At 36.5% G+C, this 18,985-nt stretch overlaps 1 long non-coding RNA gene across 1 annotated transcript in view; it reads right to left on the bottom strand.

Annotated features, from left to right (window-relative positions):
* Window positions 1-10,556: 10,556 nt before the first annotated feature.
* LOC311513022 overlaps window positions 10,557-18,985 on the bottom strand; it is an 86,969-nt gene continuing 78,540 nt past the window's right edge. The window contains exons 10-12 of the long non-coding RNA XR_014709630.1: window positions 15,329-15,427; window positions 11,035-11,193; window positions 10,557-10,943 (exon numbers count right to left, since the gene is read on the bottom strand). This is a non-coding gene — a long non-coding RNA (uncharacterized lncRNA). The remainder of the gene's footprint in view (window positions 10,944-11,034; window positions 11,194-15,328; window positions 15,428-18,985) is intronic.

Below are 18,985 nucleotides of genomic sequence, written 5' to 3' on the forward strand. Positions count from 1 at the left end.
TGGAGAATGGGATTGTCTCTATAAAAAGCCAAAATAAATGTTAATTGAAGAATAACAAATGCACACATGGGGATAAAAGTTGTTCGTGCCTACTTAAGCAATGATCATGTGAAAATATATTTGTGACTGATCCTGCTCCACTGAAGTCAATAGCAAAAACGTCTATTAACTACAGTCGTTCCTAAACCGTTTTAGTTGGAAGCAAATTTGCTACAGGTTGGTTGATGGTTGCTCCCCCATTCCATCTATAGAATCCCCCTCCCCCTTACTCTTATCTGATCCTCCTACTGTGCCTCTACCTTTTTAAGTCCATTCCTACCCTCTCATTTCCCTTTACGTCTCTATATGTTTTCCCCCCTCTCACTTTTAATGTCTTTCTTTCTGCTTCCCGCTCCCCACCGATTCTCTCCTGACCGGCTTCGCGCTGCTCAAGGCTGGGGTGGCATTCACTGGTAGTTCTACCTGGAGCTACGTGCTCTCAGAGCTGTGCTGTGCATTGTGAGAGAAGAGATACAAAGCTCAGGCTGGTGAACTGCTTCATGATCCTGTAGCCCCATAATGCGATCTGCTCCTGCATCTAGTTTTATTAGGGTCCTCCATAGCAGCCACCGTGAGTGTTACAGGGGCACATTTGCAGGGGCCAGCTGGACTGGATCCAGAGCCATGCAGCTTTCCCCAACTCCACTGCTCCTTTCCTCCGCCCTACGTCCCTACAGCTCTCTCTCATTTATCCTCCTCATCTTTTGGACTAGTCTGGCTTCCACCAGGGAAGCACACTACTTTGATGATATCAAAAATGACCTACAGTAATCTGTTGAAGCTGTCCATCCAAGTTGAGAGCTGTCAGTTAGGGCTGTCATACTTACACACCACAACTTTTCCAATAATTCACGCCAAATTTGTTTAGTTTGGCCTGTTCTTGCTTTGATTACATATAGACACAAAAAAATCTCCTAACACTAGCTTGACAATTTTCTTCAAATGCATATTTGTTTCCAGCTGGAAGAACAGCAAAAACAAACAAGAAGCACTTTTACATTTTCCTCATTCTAATTACTTGGAAAACTAACATATTGAATATGAGGCATAGAATCATAGCACTGGAAGGAACCTTGAGAAGTCATTTAGTCCAGTCACCTGTACTCAAGGCAAGACTAAGTATTATCTAGACCATCCCTGACAGGTGTTTGTCCAACCTGCTCTTAAAAACCCCAATGATGGGGATTCCACAACCTCCTTAGGCAATTTATTCTAGTGCTTAACCACTCTGACGGTTAGGAAGTTTTTCCTAATGTCCAACTTAAACCATCTTTGCTGACATTTAAGCTTGCTTCTTGTCCTATCCTCAGTGGTAAAGGAGAACAATTTTTCTCAATCCTCCTTACAACAACCTTTTATGTACTTGAAAACTGTTATCATGTCCCCTCCCCATCAATGAGAGCAGGTAAGAACAATATCTGTTATCCCAAATGAAGTTTTATGGTCTTTACCAGCTAACCAGTCATCTGCAGGTGTTGTTCTGATGGTACTTTGATACAGTTTCAGAAGTAACCTAGAAGTATTATAATGTAAATGACATCACAGCTAGAGTTTTAGTTTTATGTGATACATGAGCAGATAGCTGAGGTGTGGCAATCTAGAAATAAAAGCTTCACATCTCTATTCCGAGGAAGGAAATACTAAAACTAACTGCAATACTTGCTAACTCGTCAAATTATAAGCAGGGTGGATTGATTTAAATCAACAAGCAGGAAGCCATGATTTAAACAACTGATTTTAATCTCATTTTGCATATGGACTTTTTAGTTATTTCCCTAAAGAAAGGCTCATTCTCATTGGCTGGAATAAGCCTTAAAACATGTTGATTTGCAATCAAATATAGCATTTACACTAAATTTGATGTTTCTTTTTGTAAACTAGACTATACCTTGTCTATAAACATTTCTTTAAGCAATCACCTAGCTTAAAATACATGTAAAATTAATCTGAATACATTTGTTAATGTTTGAAAATGGTCAATGTCGCATTTCTTATTTACTAATGATCATTTTTTACTTGGGATTTATGTCAAGCCGCCTTTGGATGGAAATTGGAATTCAAAATGTAGAAAAACAAAAAGTATTTAAAAATAGCAAGTTTATCAAAACATTTTATGTTTAAAACTAACTGACTTATTAAACACAAGAAATATTAACCATGGTTTGTGAATTGACAAATTCTTTCTGGTCACTATGGGCCAGATTTTCAAATGATTTTAGATGTCTAAAAATAGCAGACAGTTGCTTAACACCCATTGAAACAAACAGGAGTTAGGTGCCTACACTGGTTCTTAGGTGTTTTTGAAAATCCCACTAGGCACCTATCTGCATCCTTACGAGCCTATATTTCTTTCCATCTTCCATTACAAAAGATATCAGATACTGAAATCAGCCCCAGAATAGCAAGAGAGAAAGACACATTCTGGCATCTGATGAAAAGCGACATAAATCCAAAGACTACATTCTGACTCTTAAAAATTACATTTGATCTGTGTTAAATTATGACTGCGAAACTCAGAATTCAAACAATCAGTAAGAAAGAAATTACAATCCTTTGAATTATGTTATAGCAGAATTCTGAAAATATCATGGAGAGACAAATAATCAAAGAAAAAGTACTGGAGATGTTTGGGACTTGGCAAATGCTAGTTGGAGATCTTATGAAAAGAAAGATTTGATTTGCAGGGAACATTTTAAGGAGTTCAAGCAGATGAGGAATGTTTACAGGCACTGGAAGGGAAAGTTGATGGCAGAAGAGCACGAGGCAGAAAAATAAGGTCTTGGATGGACATGTAGGATCTTGGGTGGATCAAAACGACTAGTAATCCACAAGTCTTTACAGAGAATTGTACAGAATGGCCTACCATAGTTGCAAACCTCTAGTAATAGAGATGTCAATAAGAAGAAGATCTCTTTGAATATCTGGCCCCATGTCCTTCAAGTTTTCAAAATTACTGGTTTTCATCCTCTACCAGATCGTTTTTATTCATAAACTGGAAGAAGAAAACAAGCTTTCCTGCCTTTTCACCTCCAAATTGGTTTCTCAACTTTGAATGAATTAATCCAAACAATGAAAATACTCTCTCTAAAACTGCTAGCTAAACTGAAACTAAAAGCAGTTGAGGCAAAAGATTTTCTGCACAACAGAAACTGAAAGTACCTAAATTTGGGAAGATGTAAATACCAACATTCGCTCCATTGTAAAGATGGAAAATAATAAATATATTTAATACAATACATAACATTGTGAAATATTTATAAGGCTTGAGTTGTTCTCAAAGGTAAAAGATGTTTTCCTCTGATTTTGTATATAATTAAAAAAGCAATACCCCTTAGCTCATTAAAATTTGAGGATGGTTCATTCATGCAGCATTTTAATTGTTATTTATTTACATTATTTTAATAGATTATGGTAAATTTAGATCCTAAAATAACTTCAAATTTAATTTTAAATGGGATTATTTTTATATACATATTAAATAAAATATTGATTTAAACAAATCATTGATTTGTATCCACTCTGTGAAGTGGTAATTCACAAAGATTACAGAGTCGATATACATATTATATACCGAAAACATTATTTTAGAAAATAATTTAAGGAACAGAAAGCTACAGTTAAATAATGCCAAAAGCAGTGTCATACCAAGCTCACAATGTAGCAACACCACTCAAATTAAACCCATTAATGAATAAAAGTCACTGAATAAACAAATCATAAAACTCCAGATCAGTATTTTAAATATATATATTTTATTATCAGTCATATAATTGAGATACCATATAAACATTTTGTCATATAGTAAAGTGCCTAGTTTCCAGTATCCAGCTAGTGTAGGGGTTTGGATGGGTAGGGGGGATGGAAATCATTCCAGACAAGATACAGGTAATGCTAGTAGGGCAATGAAAAAACAAGGTAGTGTCAATGGCCAGAAGTGGCCCCTTCAGTCTGCATTTATATGGATATTTGCAGTGCACACACCCCTCTCCCAGTATGGTCCTTCAAGCCATTAACAATTCCTTTGTTACATCCAGCTTGGATAACTGTAATGTACTTTATATGAGGTTACCCTGAAAGGCTGCTATAAATTTGTTAGTCTCTAAGGTGCCACAAGTACTCCTTTTCTTTTTGCTGAAGAGACAGGTAGTGCAGAACGCAACTGCTCTTTATTTAGTGGTGTTGGCCTCAGAGAATACATTATACTTTCTTTCAGAGATCTCTAATGGCTTATTCTTCACTTCCATGTGAACTTCATGCTGTTTTTAGTGATCTAGAAAGACCTACAGGATAGTGTTTAAATCCTGGATACCTGTAAGATTACCTAGCATGAACGCTGGATCATGATCTATATGCATATTTTGAACAGCATGAAATATTGTTGATATTAAATCATTAATCATCACACTAGGTATGAAACACATGCTGGACTCTGTCAGCATGCAGAACTTGCATTTACATCAACAGATTTTCTGTGAGCCAAATAAATACAGAATCTAGTTAAAAGTCTTTATATTTCAGATCCACAGTAAACTTTTTTAAATTAAACTGTGTGTTTCTACTGGAGAAGGCTGGGAAGCTCTAGCCTAAGTAATACTTTTCCTAGGTTCAGGCTCAGCAATTAAACTACATGGAACAGACAGAATATGTACACTTATGGTATAAAAAACAATATTCAACACTTTACTGGAGGAACAACTTTCAGTCAGCTTTGAATTTAACATTTCACCCCAACGACAAAACATTCCTTTTTTCTGACAAGAGACCACATTTCAGAAAATTGACTTGCTACTCAAATTGACACAGAGAAAAATACTTTATTTGTCATCAGGCAAGGTGTCACCTTGGACTGGAACACTGAACCCTTAGAGTGCAAAATTAAAAGATGGATTCTGATGAAGGCTTACAGGATTCATGAACAAACAAATCCCTTCCACTGGGGCACCAAACAAATATCCACATCCTTGCCAGAGATGTGGGAGGGAAATAATTTGGTGAGAAGTGATTTCTATACTGTAGTTACCCACTTCCTCTCTTCCACTCCCCATAATCCCCCCTGAATGGATCACTAAGGTATCCCCAAATTGCCCAGTTTGAATTTAATTAAAACCTATATCTACAAGACAACCAATATTTTTTAATCCCTGGGACAGTCACTTAAGATTAGTTTCACTCCCTATCCACAGGTGAGTTATTTATAAACCACAGGCACAAACAAATAAATACAAGAGACTCCGCTGACATCAATGGAGTTATGCCAGCAGACAAGTTGGCCCAGGTATTTTACAGAAAGCGGGAGGGGAAGGCGACATAGTGAAAAGGTACCATAGGGTCATTCTGGTAGCTTGGTCACAGGAACTAGTTTAAGATTAATGTTGTTTCATCATTTTATAACTCTCTTGGCATTTCTCTGTATTTATTTCTGTGGACAGATTTGTAACTTTAACTTGGGGGAACACACCATAGATTTTCTTTAGGTAGATCCAGGAAGCCACCACTCTTACTTTTTTAATGTTTTGCTATATCTCAAACGGCACAAACAAACCTGGCAAGGTGAAACCTTCTACCACTTATAGGGAAAACACCAGCTTCTCCCCATTGCATAAACCTGCTCCATGTGTCAAGAAATGTATATGCATTTTTCTAAGAGTGTTTGTATCCCCTTCTGTGCTCAATCCACAGAGGATAAGAGTCTGTTATAGGCCCCAGCCTGCACCTTAGCTCAAGCTGCAGGTATTTTCAGCTCTGGAAGTCCTGAGTTCAGCCCCTCTTGTTGACAAAAGATGGAGAGAGGCCATTGCATGTAGTGAGGTTTATACTGCATTCAAAGCAGAAAGGGTCAACCTTGGATTACCATAGTTTTGCACTGCACCAGATTGCCTATTTAAAAATGACATCTTTTTACTCAACAAATCTGTACCCTCTGTGTTTCCAGAGTCACATGTACTTATGTTAATGACAAAAATAAGAGTTCACAACTTTTCACCCCACTGAGCCAAAACAGAGTGTGATCTGGATTGTATTCATTCTTGTGAGAGTCATCAACAGGTTTATTTACGAAGTTCCAATTAGTCACACCTGTGCAAACCCACTGAGAGCAATGTTTTTGCATAAGCATTGCTGAGGATATAATGTGAAGACAATGGTGGTATGGGGTTGTACTGCTGTAATTGAGGGCATAACTTAGCCTAAAAAACCCTTTGTTACTGGTGGTGCTGTGTGAAAAGGGAAATACTCCGCTTTATTTTCAGATCCCAAGTTCAGTCTCCAGCGTTGGCAGTTAGAAAAAAAATATATTTTTACTTGAAAACTGAGCACATTTAGATCTGGAAATCATTTGGAGGCAATAAACATAGAGCCCTATAATGCAATTTATAGAGTTAATTTTCAGAGTATAAGCACACATACGTTAAAAGAGTCTGCCCTGTGGTGCTGAAAATGAAAAGGAATCCTCAAATTGCATATTATTTAGAAGTGACAAAAATGGAATTCAACTAAAATTTATTCTTAGGCAGGGAATAGGGAGGAAGAGAGAAAAAGAGACTAATATGTTATGATTAGTCCATCTGAAACTATTTAAAACAATCTTCTCACAGATTACCAGAAATGAGCTGCCATATGCAAAGTACATTCTGAAAACATTTGGGGGCAAATGACGAAGACAATTTTTATCTGTATCATTTTTCTTCTATTTTGGTTAACAAGCTCAGTTTACTCTCTAGGTAGTACAACCTCTATAATCTTGGAAGCAATTTCATTAAAACACAAGGAAGCAAATATTTTGCCTCTTAATAGAGGTCTGATTGTAACTTGCTTTGCAAATTACGCAACTATTGCTCCACAAGACAGTAATGATATAAACAACCTCTAACATCTTTGTAAACCAAAACAATAATTACCAAATTCAAACTGCACTTGTGATTTAATTAAGGTTAAAATATTTGGGGTGTTATTTTATTCACACTAACGATTATTTTTTAAAAAAACATGTAAGTTACAAGTGAGAAACCTATTGAAATACAGGGGGAAATATCTTTTCTACTTAATTGTCTCCAGGGTTTTATATCAGAAGAGGATTTGCCTATTTATAATTAATGGAAGTGTATCCCTTTTTTGAAAACAGACAAGAAATCCACAGTTTTTCAGAGAAATAAAAGAGGCAAAGTAACAAAAATATTTTTATTAATGTGCATTGAGAAAGAATACAGAAAGAAGGCTGTAAAAATAAATTAGTTATATAAGAATGACTCACATTCACAGAAGTATCCCACAAACAAAATGACACCCAAGACAGAAAGATATACAAAGATTGACAAAACTTGGATAGTAAAGCAATATATGGGATGTTGGCACTATTATGAACATTCTCACAGGTGCTTTTTCTGCCCTCAGAGCTATAATCCCTTGTCTTATTTCCAGAAGAGGAAAAGAAGAGAATGTATACTTTGAGAAAAACATGTCAATAGAAAAAGAATTATTATTTACATGCTAGCTCATCATTCATGTCTATTATTGAGTGTGGGAGTAAAAAAACCTGGACCCTGGACTAATGGGATACCTTAGTTTGTTTCATTCTTAATCAAGGTAGCAATAATGTGAATTTGGAAATTCACAAGTTGGGTTTTTGTTTTGTTTTGTTGTTTTTTATAACAGTATTAACTAATTAGTTTAGCGTTTCATGTACAGTGTTATTTTGAGTAGAAAATAAAAAAAATGTATAAACAATTTAAACATTTAACATTTATGTAAAGGTGAATCAACCTGTTATAAACTAATTTCCTTACTTGCCAAACTACATGGGTGAGGGATGAAGAAATAAAATGCAAACATGGTAATCAACATGGTGACATACTAAATCATTTTCCAACAATTTTCAGTAGCTCTACAACTATACCATTTTCTATACTCATGGCCCCATCTTAGTTGATGATTTTTCACAATGTATTTCATGGCTTCCATCCCTACATGAGACTTTATTACTATCACATAGGAATAAAAAGCCATAAAACACTAGAGTGAATTTATCTTGATCAGATGCAATACTTATTTTCTTCACATGATTTCACAACCATTTCAAAACTAACCAATAATTTCATGCTACATTACTGAACATTTTAAACTACATTTCAATGACAAGAAACACACTGAAATTGTTACATCACAAATTAACAGAACTTTAGCCTTTAAAGACATTCCTACCTACAAAGATCAGGAAACAATCACAACACACAACCAATTAAGTCACTGAAAAAGACAGGACACCACAGAAAAAGATCACTTCCACATACATCTTTAAACACAGAAGGAAAGACAAGAGACAAGAGAAGCACTGGCACAAATCAAAACTATGAGAAACACTACCAGAATCCTTTTTTTAAAAAAAAAAAAACCTTTCCCAAAGTAGCTTCCTGGCATGACCATCGCAAGGATGGACTTTGCATTGTAAAGAATTCAGACACCAGCACCATGGAATCACTAGGACATCTGACCTTAAATGGGGGGAAAAAAGCAATTTTCCCCATTATGTCACTTTACAGGCACAATCACAGGGCCAGTAATGTGGCAAACTGATCTCTAGAACTTATACATCCTGCCTATGATAAATTTACTAGGCATCCAATGCTCATATTTCTACTGATCAAATACTGAATAAGACAAATTATAATGTACTATTATATTCTAAACCAGACTGATTCTCTAGGTCCTGGGCTGAATACCATTAGTTATTAATGTAATTACTATTCATCTTCTGATTATCTTATTACTACTAATTGACCAAGTTGAAACACAAGTCTCCAGGGTCATAGAAATGTCAATACAATAATTTAACTGCCTTTCATGGCCTTTTGAAAATAATTTTGCTTGTACATTTACAAGCATACTAAGCAATATCCAAAGTGTCTGAAAAGGCTAAGAGCATATACTTTAACTGAAATATTTTACATTAACCCATTAATTTTTATTTGCAGTTGACATTAGACCTACAAATTTACTCGGTTTTATTTATCTACTCCTATCCTTGCTTGCCTATCAAATCCTGTTTCTTGGGTAGTACAATGTGGATAGCACAGGAAAGAGCAGGAAATCATTAAATGAAAGGAAGTGCATAAATAAATTCAATTATCATGCATAAAACATGCAAATGATTTAAAGACTGCATATGAAACTCTACTTTATATTCATTAATCACAGGTTGCACTTTTGAGGGAGAAAGAGATGCTAATTGGGTCCAGATTAATGCACTCCCAAACCTTTCCATTTGTTTTTCGGTGAGGGTTAAATGAGATGTATTAAAATAAACACAGCTGCTCATCTCCCTATCTCTCTCTCTCTTTTGTTGGAGAGAGAGAACTAAACAACATACAGCAGGTTTTCCGGTATGGTGAGATCTGCCTTTCCTAGGCTCCTCATAACTGCATATCTCATACCTATCACAGCTCTCTAACTCCAATGTTTTTCCGAAGAACATAACATTGTGCTGAAAATGAGTACAAAAATAAAGTTTAATAATTTTCTTTGGAGAGTAGGGAAGGAAGTATTTGTGCCTAAGCAGGCTCTGTCCTTATCCTCCCCTGACTAACTGTGATGAACTGTTTTAAATTGCGTGCAGTCACTTTAAAAAAGATTAATTCTAAGTTGGCATGGTGATATGTGGCTCAGTTATGTGAGAAACATGGAATCATGAGAGGACTTGAGCTGTTTTGTTTTGCTCACCCGGCCAGCAGAAACTCGGCACATAACAGAAGTAATACTCTCAGTTAAAGTTCACTCTCAGTTCCTTTGACAAATTCCCGCCCCCCGCAGCAGAGTCCATCTTGGAAAAAAATTCTGTGTGTGTTTTTTGGTTTTGTTTTGTTTTTCCTTTTTTCCCTTTCTAGTATATGGTATTGCTTTTCTCAGTTGTATACCCTGGTTGGCTGACAGCCTGAAGTGAAGAGAGAGGCAAGAGGTAAAGGTAGAGATTTAATGGGGTAAAAGCAGTGCCTGCAATAACAACAGAAAGGAAAGATGTGTACCTGGGGCTGATTCTGTCTTGAAAGAAAGGAGGAGAGATTGGAAGTGGACTTGGCCTAGAATTGTATATCAGAGGAAGGACCCACTTTGATTGTGTAACAGAGGAAGGTAAAAATAAAGCCAACAAAAAAGGTCATCAAACTAATTTCACACTGAAACGGATTGATTTGGATCATAGGCCCAAAGGAGAAAGGTTAGTATATTGTTAATTAAATATTTCTCTTCCCTGTGCTTAATATGTATTGAAAATAAAGATTTTTTGGGGGAGAGGGGTGTGCAAAAAATCTCTTCACGTTCCTTTAAACTGCTTTGTAAAAAAAAAGTCTATCTTTCCAAACTACAAAAATTACAGGGAGAAGACAACAAAAATACATATATACAGACTTGAACATATAGTCACATATATGCTTTCAGACACACACACTTTTATTAACTGTCTCACACACTGATAACCTCTTTATTAAAATTAATTTTTGCATGTTTGCACATGTCAACTAGGTGTAATAAACAACAACAATAAGGCTGATATTCAATCTGTTAAATAATCTGGTAAATTCTCAGAGAGCTATTTAGTTAGGAAATATGCTTATGATATTCCTTGCTCCTAAAAGAGAAAATGATTATACAGTAACTAAACCCTAAGTAAGAGCTAAAGATATTCACCTCATGAAGCCATTTCTCAACTAGCCCCTTGGCACTTGCTGGAATTATTCGCAGCACGAGCTCTACTTTTTCATTTTCTGCTGACTTCATGTGAGTAATTTCTTTCTCTTGATTAAAAGTGAGCTTGGCAATTCCTTCAAAGCATTTACTTAGGTGTGGTTGGTCTTGGAGTGGATCCTTTGTCTCAGAAAGGATTTCTAAGAGCTCATCGTGGCACAGAAAGAAAAAACCTGAAGGTGATAAAAAATGAACTTTATAGATATTTATATAAACACATTTTATATCAATGCCCATAGCCAACAGATGAAATGGACTGTTTACCTTGGAAAGAATAGTCTTTTCTTCTCCAGATAATCATTCAGGCCTTTCTGAATGTCATCCAAAAGCGATTCTGCCTCCTTCAACTTATCCAGCATCTGGGGCTGTGAGATAACCCTCATGCCATTGGCCTCCTTCACTGACTCCTTCATTATTAGCCTCCTGGTGGGTGAGATAGAATACAGTGAATGTAATAACCATACTTCACACAACAGGCTCTCTCTCTCTTTTAAATTGAAAATCCCCTTATTACAAAACAAGGGGTGTTCTTTTTCTTCTACCTTTAAGTAGGACTGCCACATTCATTGCTTTTTACAAAAACGCAGCTGCTTTTTAAGCTACAGATAAATAGAATCTGCTAGGCGGTAATTCCACTCAGTCTGAATGCATTATTTTCTAAGACACTTTGCTGAGGGACTTTTTATTATAAAGTGGAATGAACAAGGAAAGTCCTTTTCTCATCTAATTATGACTGTGCTTTGTTCTGTACTATTAACCTACAATGCCAGATTGATCTGCTATTTTTTGCTTCAGCCAGTTCAATAAATCAACATGTTTTTCTGGCAAATTACAGAGCTAATTATTAAGACTTCATGGACTAATGATAAAAATAGAAATAACATAAGACAATAGAGAATGCTCTATCAACAACAAAGCCAGACAACACATCAGTCCTTTGCTGTGCACAGTGCAATCTCATGTTTTAGCATCACTGATTGTACTATTTGAACACAGTCTACAGGATTTTCTTTTAATAAAATATTGATCCACTATGTATGTTCTTCTCTGGACTGAAGCAAAGAGGTAAAACTGAAATGCATTATTTTGCAAAAATGTATAACTGTCCACCAGTTTACCGCTGCCATCACAACATTTCAATATTGTAAATCAGGAATGAAAAAATACATTCTACTCTAGTACTGGCAATAAGTCAAAGCTGCCGCTACACAAACACCTCCAAAAAATGAAATTTACAGATTTAGACATCACCGCAAGTTTCTTTTATGCAACAGATGCAGTCAACAACTGACAAAATATGATGAACGATGTGAAAATGAATGAGAAATCCTTTCTACTTATTAGTGTAAGTTTATTTTAAATACTTATGAGGCTGAAAACTTTCAGAGTGGTAGGAAAAGCTAAAGGCCCCTCAGAACTGTACCCATGCAACATTCATGGTTATAAATATAAAAACAAGCTTGTTAACACACATGTGCATTAAAAGAAAACTCATATTGTGACAGTCTTAAAATCTTATATGCAACTCAAAATAATACCACCCCGATGTATTACCATTTAAAATATTATGAGAGGGGTCATAATAAATAACTGAGATGTTGCCTACGTTTTTCAAAGCGCATACTGCAAGATGATATATAAATACAGCCAACACTGGTGACCTTACTTTGAGATTCTAAAGCTTGCTACTGCCATAAGGCATTTCTCAGTGTTCTGATATTCTTGGCAAACAAGGTGTCCTTTAGGTTGCTGATCTCAGTATCAGGAGGCAAATCTAATGCTGTAGTACCAAGAGAAGCCTAATTTGCTCAAAATAAAGACTAGTAAAGACTTTCCATGAAGAAATAAACCTAAGTGTATTACAGAAGTTTCAAAACTGTGAGATTAAACAAACACATCAATATAAAAATCAATTTAGCTGACTGCACTGAGCAAATATTATCTTAAATGTATTGTTTTTTAAAAGCTCCAGTTTAGTACCAATTAGTTTAGGGTGGTAAAATACATTTACTCTGTGTGTGTGTGTGTGTGTGTGTGTGTGTATATATAATAACTGTATTTGATGTTATATGTGTAGCAAGGATATTCACCATAGAGTCTAGATTTAGATGAGATAAACTTTGCAGCGAAAGAAAAAGAAAGATGCCACTGGGTAACCTTGTTTCCTTACAAAATAATTTTGGACTATCCATGTACCCAGCCTGCTTTCCGTGGACAGGAAATCAAGGCAGTAAAACAATGACCATGTAAAGAAGAAAGTTTTACTCAACGGGGGGCAGTTATTTTGTTTAAACTACTTTCAAAATGTAAGAATCAGTGCGAGTGGACTATTCTCACCATGTTTTATGACTGTTTTCCAGAGTAATTTGGAAATATGGCTGTCCTACAGATTAAAATGTACCCCACTATCTCTAACATTGCAAACATCAGTAGTATGGAAGCAATGTGATTAAAAATAAGATGTAAAATCTCCAATTTTTGCACAAACCCTCAGCTAAGCTATGGAGAATGAACTGGTTAGGCTATACTCTATACTAGTCCAGACTACACCCTATTTAGTAGAAACTGACAGATGCCAAAACACTGAGTGCTCATTGCAGTGACAGTTTTTAGATATTGACCACAGTTTACTAGATTCCATTTTGAGACCATTAAACATATGTTATAGGACATAAAACCATAGTAAGATTAGACTTGCAGTTGTAATGGTGAAATACGAGTACTCAGTCTCTCTCCCTCTCTTTTGACATGTCAAAAGGGGCTTCAAAACACAATTGATTATTAATTATGTTTATTAAGGCAGTGCCTCAGGGCCAACCAAGAATGAGGTCCCATTGTGCAAGGCACTGTACAAACACAGAGCAACAGACAGTCCCCACCCCAAAGAGCTTACTATCTAAATAGACAAGACACAGTGTGGGGAAAAAGGGGATAACACATAAGGAGAGTGAACTATGTGATGCCAGCAAAAGATTTGTTATAGTGAAGAAAAGTTTAGGGCAAGGGGTTTTGGTTTTTAATTTAAGAAAAAATGTCCTGGGAAATGCTTCAGAAAAATCATGTTCCTCAAAGAAAAATACACACTTTTCCTTACAGTGACTTCGTATTTTTTCTTCAAACTTTTACTTGATATTCTCATTTTTCTAAGGTATCTTGTTTGCAAAAAAGGGAAGTAGATTAAACAATTGGACATGCAAAATATTTTCTTACAAATCAAGAATGCTTTATAATACTATTTTACTCTTCTATATTGCCTTCCAACTGAGGATCTCAAACCACTTCAAAAATATTAAATAAGTAAGCCTCACTACATCCCTTTGAGGCATGGGAGCATGATAATAATAAAAAATAGCAATAAGAGTAATAGCAACGGTAGTGATAATAATAACTATATACATCAGTAAAAGTATTATCCCTGTTTTTACTGATGGAAATACCATGGCACAGAATGACTAAATGATTTAACTAAGAGGCACAACCACAGTATGCCAGACCTATATACAAAGCACAGATTTCCAAATTCCTAGTCCTGTGTTTTATTCAGTAGACCATCTTTCCCTTCACTTCAGAACCATTGGCCAAAAGAACACCTCAGAAAAAATCATGGTATAAAGTTTAGAAAACTACTGTTCTATAGTATGCATATATAGATCTAGCTATATTTACATTCAAGAGAAATTTTATCATTACTGAAAATTAAGGTAAAAGTAGTAACTGTTTTAGACTGATACAATTAAAGATTAAGCAAAGCTAAGGAGAACCTACTGCAATAAGGGCCCAGTTCTTCATACCCACTTGCATGCAGAATTTTCATTGAGTCCAAAAAGCAGCTCTGGAAAAAGAGGGTGTGGAGAGGGAATCAGACCCTAACTAGCTAACAACAACAAACTTACCAGTTCCTACTGACAACTTCAAAGTGCTTTCCTTCTACTGATATTTGGTTACATATATCGTGTGAGCAATACATGGTCACCATGGCCTTTTGAACTTGCAGCCAGGTTTCCATAATCTCCTGCATTAGTCATGCTGGAGACAACAAACATGAAATTTCATTTGTTGCAAGCAATGAGGAATGTACGTGTTCCCTTACCACATCCAATAAATGCCATTTATACCACATATTAAAAATAAAGTGAGCTGTTACCAGATACAAATCACTCAACACCACTATATGCTTACAAAGTTAAAAGAAAGTGGTCTCAACTTCTGTTTTCTGCTCTACTTTGTGAAGCACAATGAAGAATGGGCCAGCACAGCTGCCTGTTTGTGAGTCTCACTTGGATGATTCACTTACTTACCGGATGACTGTGTCTATTGCATTTGGGCTCACACAATAAAAACTAAAGTGAAATCAATTTAACATAAAGAACTTTATGCTTCCCCCCCTCCTTTTTAACATTCTACACAGTGCAAGTAGCACCGCAAACTTTGAAAAGTTTTATATAATGAAAATTACTGAAGCATAAATCTCATAGGGTGCTGAAAACTGAGATGTAGCATGGAGATGAAATCTAAAAGCTAATTAAATTCAACAAGAGCCTCTCAAAAGGCAACATACCAGCTTAGCCTCCCATGCTAATATTTCGTGTTTGAAGGGTGCAATAAATGGAGGGCCTTTCATGGCCATAGTTTTCACAATGTGATCCTCCAGCAGAACCTGAGAGGGGAGAAAAAAAGATTAGATGCATGGATTACAGTACTGAATGGATGCCAAGGCCATGATAAAAAGAACAGATAAGTTAGGGCTTCTGAGGAGCTAAATTTGAAGCCAACCAGCAAAACGGATTGAACTTTATTACCTCTAGTCACTGCGAAATTCCCCAGGCAGTTGGATGTAATTTGAAAAGGTCAGAAAAAATTTTCCTGCACAGCATTACCGCTTCATGGTTTAAGGGTGTACATTTGTGAGATGTCTGCTCTAATCATTTTTATCGACTTGGTATAGAGAGACAGACTGACATACGAGGAGGCAAGCCAGATGGATCAGACAGGACCTACCGTTTGTTTCCTATTCTAAAATATCTTACAGTTTTCGGTAACTTTTTAGTTTGAACCATTTCAGCTTGTCCTTTGCTTTATTGAGAGAATATGCCTTATTTCTCTATGGCAGACAAAAAGGGAGAGAATGCATATGTCTCCTAGAGAACCTGGTGTAATTTTTTTGTATTTGATCTGGGAGTTCAGTGAACTCCCTATGAATTGGAAATATACATCTGAAGCCCAGTAAGTACAATAAGATTTTCTGGACAATTTTAGGTAGATTTTGTTTATCTTTGTTTGTTTTTGCTTTAAGGTGACAGTCCTCCCTGTAAAAGATTGTAACAATGACCTTCAACATATTCATAGTACAAGCTTTATAATCAATATGGCTGTTTTGCAAAAAAAACAATCAAAACATTTAATTCTTTGGGTTAGCATACACAAGAGGCTTGTAATCAATATGAACATTTGCTAACATTACACAGTCCATTTTTCATGCAATTAAAATGACAGGCGATTTAACACCACAAATGTGGTATTATTCACCCAAACCCTGAAAAAGTTTTAATTAACATTAGACTTTCTTTCACTAAGAAGTCATTCATCTTCCAGTCATAACACAAACACTATTCTCTGTGCACTTGCTCTGCATCCACTGCATAGACATTTTTAACAGGCTTTAAAGTACGGCTGTGAGAGTTCATCTACTGTATTATGTTTATGGGACCTGCTTAAAGGCTCACTAAAACTGTTTCCACTTTGATAGGGAAGATATTTCCGTATGGCCATATTCCCTCCCCTTAAGCCCAAAACATTCAGAACAACAAGAAATTGCAAGTGAGAGGAACATACATCTTCCGACCAACAAAGCCTTTAAAGCAAGTCAGAAAGGGTTAGCTGTAGCAAGGAATGAAAAGGATTGTGAATTGTTCCGTTAATGGCAGTTGATACTCTCAGCTGAACTGGGGCTGTTCCTTAGAGGAAAAGAGACACCTGGGCTCCTAAACACAACACTTCTTCAATAATTTAGGAAGCTTCAAAGGAAGACAAACACTCTTGCATATACTGGAGGAAACAAATCACATACGAGGGATTAAACCAATTTAACTGGACTCCTCAAATTCAGCCTTAAGACTTAGATTAGTATTTTATTAGCTGTCTGCTGTTGTCTTCTAGTCTTTGGAATACAATGAGAATCTAATACTTTAATGGGAGAGATGTGTAAAGACATGGGAGCCCCCACAACATTCTTTGTGGGCTACATAACAACAATATTTTGATTTTCTCTAACATTATTTTGCAAACAGAAGGACTGGCACAGAAATTAAGTTTCTGTTACTCTCTTGCTTTGAGCTCAGCCAATGATGAGCTCATCTGTTCTACAAATTTCTCCACAGGAAAGCTCCTGCATGCTGAAAATGAGGACTATTTATATATCACAATTTAAGGAGCCAGGTCTCAATTTTTTAAAAGAGTGTCCTGTCTACATATTTTGACACCATATTTTGTCTGTCCCTACTCAGTTTCCTCTTTGCAAAAGTGGCCTTCTTCTAGCCTAGTACTTCTGGTTCCTGTACATTTGTCTTGACTCCTCCAACAAGCAGTGTTAATAGCTGCAAAGAACAACAACTTCTAGAGGAGCGATTCCATGCACTAGATGTATTAAAAAGAGCTCAATGGCATTAACAGAGGTTCTGTTTCACTATTTTTAGAATTATTTGTTTTGAGAGCTTTGATACCATCAATAATGAGGTACTGATTTGTCTTTGGCCTTCAGCAGGAGTGAGTTGTGCTGCTCATTTATAGTTTTGTTCTTTTCTTGTTGAACATTCCCTAGAAGGCAGTGTGGGGCAATTGCTCCTATTCCCAAAAGGGCACTTTTATATGGAGTTGCATACAGTCCCATCTCTCCCATTTCCACAGGTGATTGCCACAAGATAGGCTTATGGCATTTTCAGTATGCTAACAGCACCCATCTTGCTCTTTCTCAACTGAGCGAGCCAGCCATTGGGAGACATGGATGGGAGCTATCTTGCTCAAGCTCGATCCAGAGAAGACTGAAGTGATGCCGTCTATCTAGGTTTTTAAATACTTGTCCATCGCCATTGTATCTGAGTGTCTCCATGCTGCGAGAAGCAACCAGAAGAAATGGTGAGGATGAAACACTGCCTGACATTTGTGATTCATACTGTGATCCCAGTGTTGAGGGCTGGAAGTTGAACTCAGCAAAGTTCAAAGCTGAAACCGGAAATAAGATGTGACTGTTTAACAGTGGGCTTAATCCATCACTGGGATAGAAAGATATGCTCTAACTCCAATGCAGAAATCAGACTGGTCCCTTCTCAAATTAAAATCTGTGAATCTGGGAGCAAAGTTAGATCCCCAGATGCTGCCAAATGATCATATAGGATCAGTGGTCAGGCATGCTTTTTTCACCTGTCAGGCCAGGAGATTGCAACCATTTTTTTCACATGCGGGCCTTGTGCTATTGTGATCTGTGCCTTTGTTTCCTGAAGACTGGATTACTGAAATGTGCACTGCATGGCACTTCACATTAAATCAACCCATAAACCTAAAATGGTAGAGGTGGAGGTGGTGAAAGTGAAGGTCTGTTTAAGCGTGCTTCCTACTGGCTACACATCACACCAGTACTTGGCCATCTGCACTGGCTGATTACTGGTTTCCAGATGGAGTTTAAGGCATTGATTTTAACCTATAAAGTTCTAAATGGCTTGGGACTCTCCTACTTAAGATGTGCCTCTGTCTTTGTGATCAGTAGAGATGCCTGAGCTGGATCCATCTTGATTACAGCATCCTCTATGAGAGACCTGTGGTTTGGAACGAACTTCCTCCACTGCTCTAGCCCAACCAATGTTGTTCACTTGCATGGCTTACTACAAAGAATATCTACTTACTTTGCATGTAGCAGAAGGAGGATGAGGGTTATGTGGGGGTGGAGAATCTTTGTTGAGAGTTGATTCTCATGAGCAGGGTTAGCTGTTAGGTGCTAGTTTTATTGTCTCTTGTTAAAATCCTATAGATGGAAATAAATAAATGGCAAACCCTTTCAAAATAAAATGAAAAGTGCTCAAGGAAAGCACAGAAGAGACATGCAACTCTGGGTATTATACTGGGGATAGCTCAACCAGACTTGATGCCTTCAAAATATGTCCATTCCAATATTCACAATCACCAAACCATTCTATTTTAAAAATCACTCTGAGAAACACAGCTT

The sequence above is a fragment of the Lepidochelys olivacea genome (assembly GCF_965140295.1).
Source record: "Lepidochelys olivacea isolate rLepOli2 genome assembly, chromosome: 1".
NCBI lineage: Eukaryota > Metazoa > Chordata > Testudines > Cheloniidae > Lepidochelys > Lepidochelys olivacea.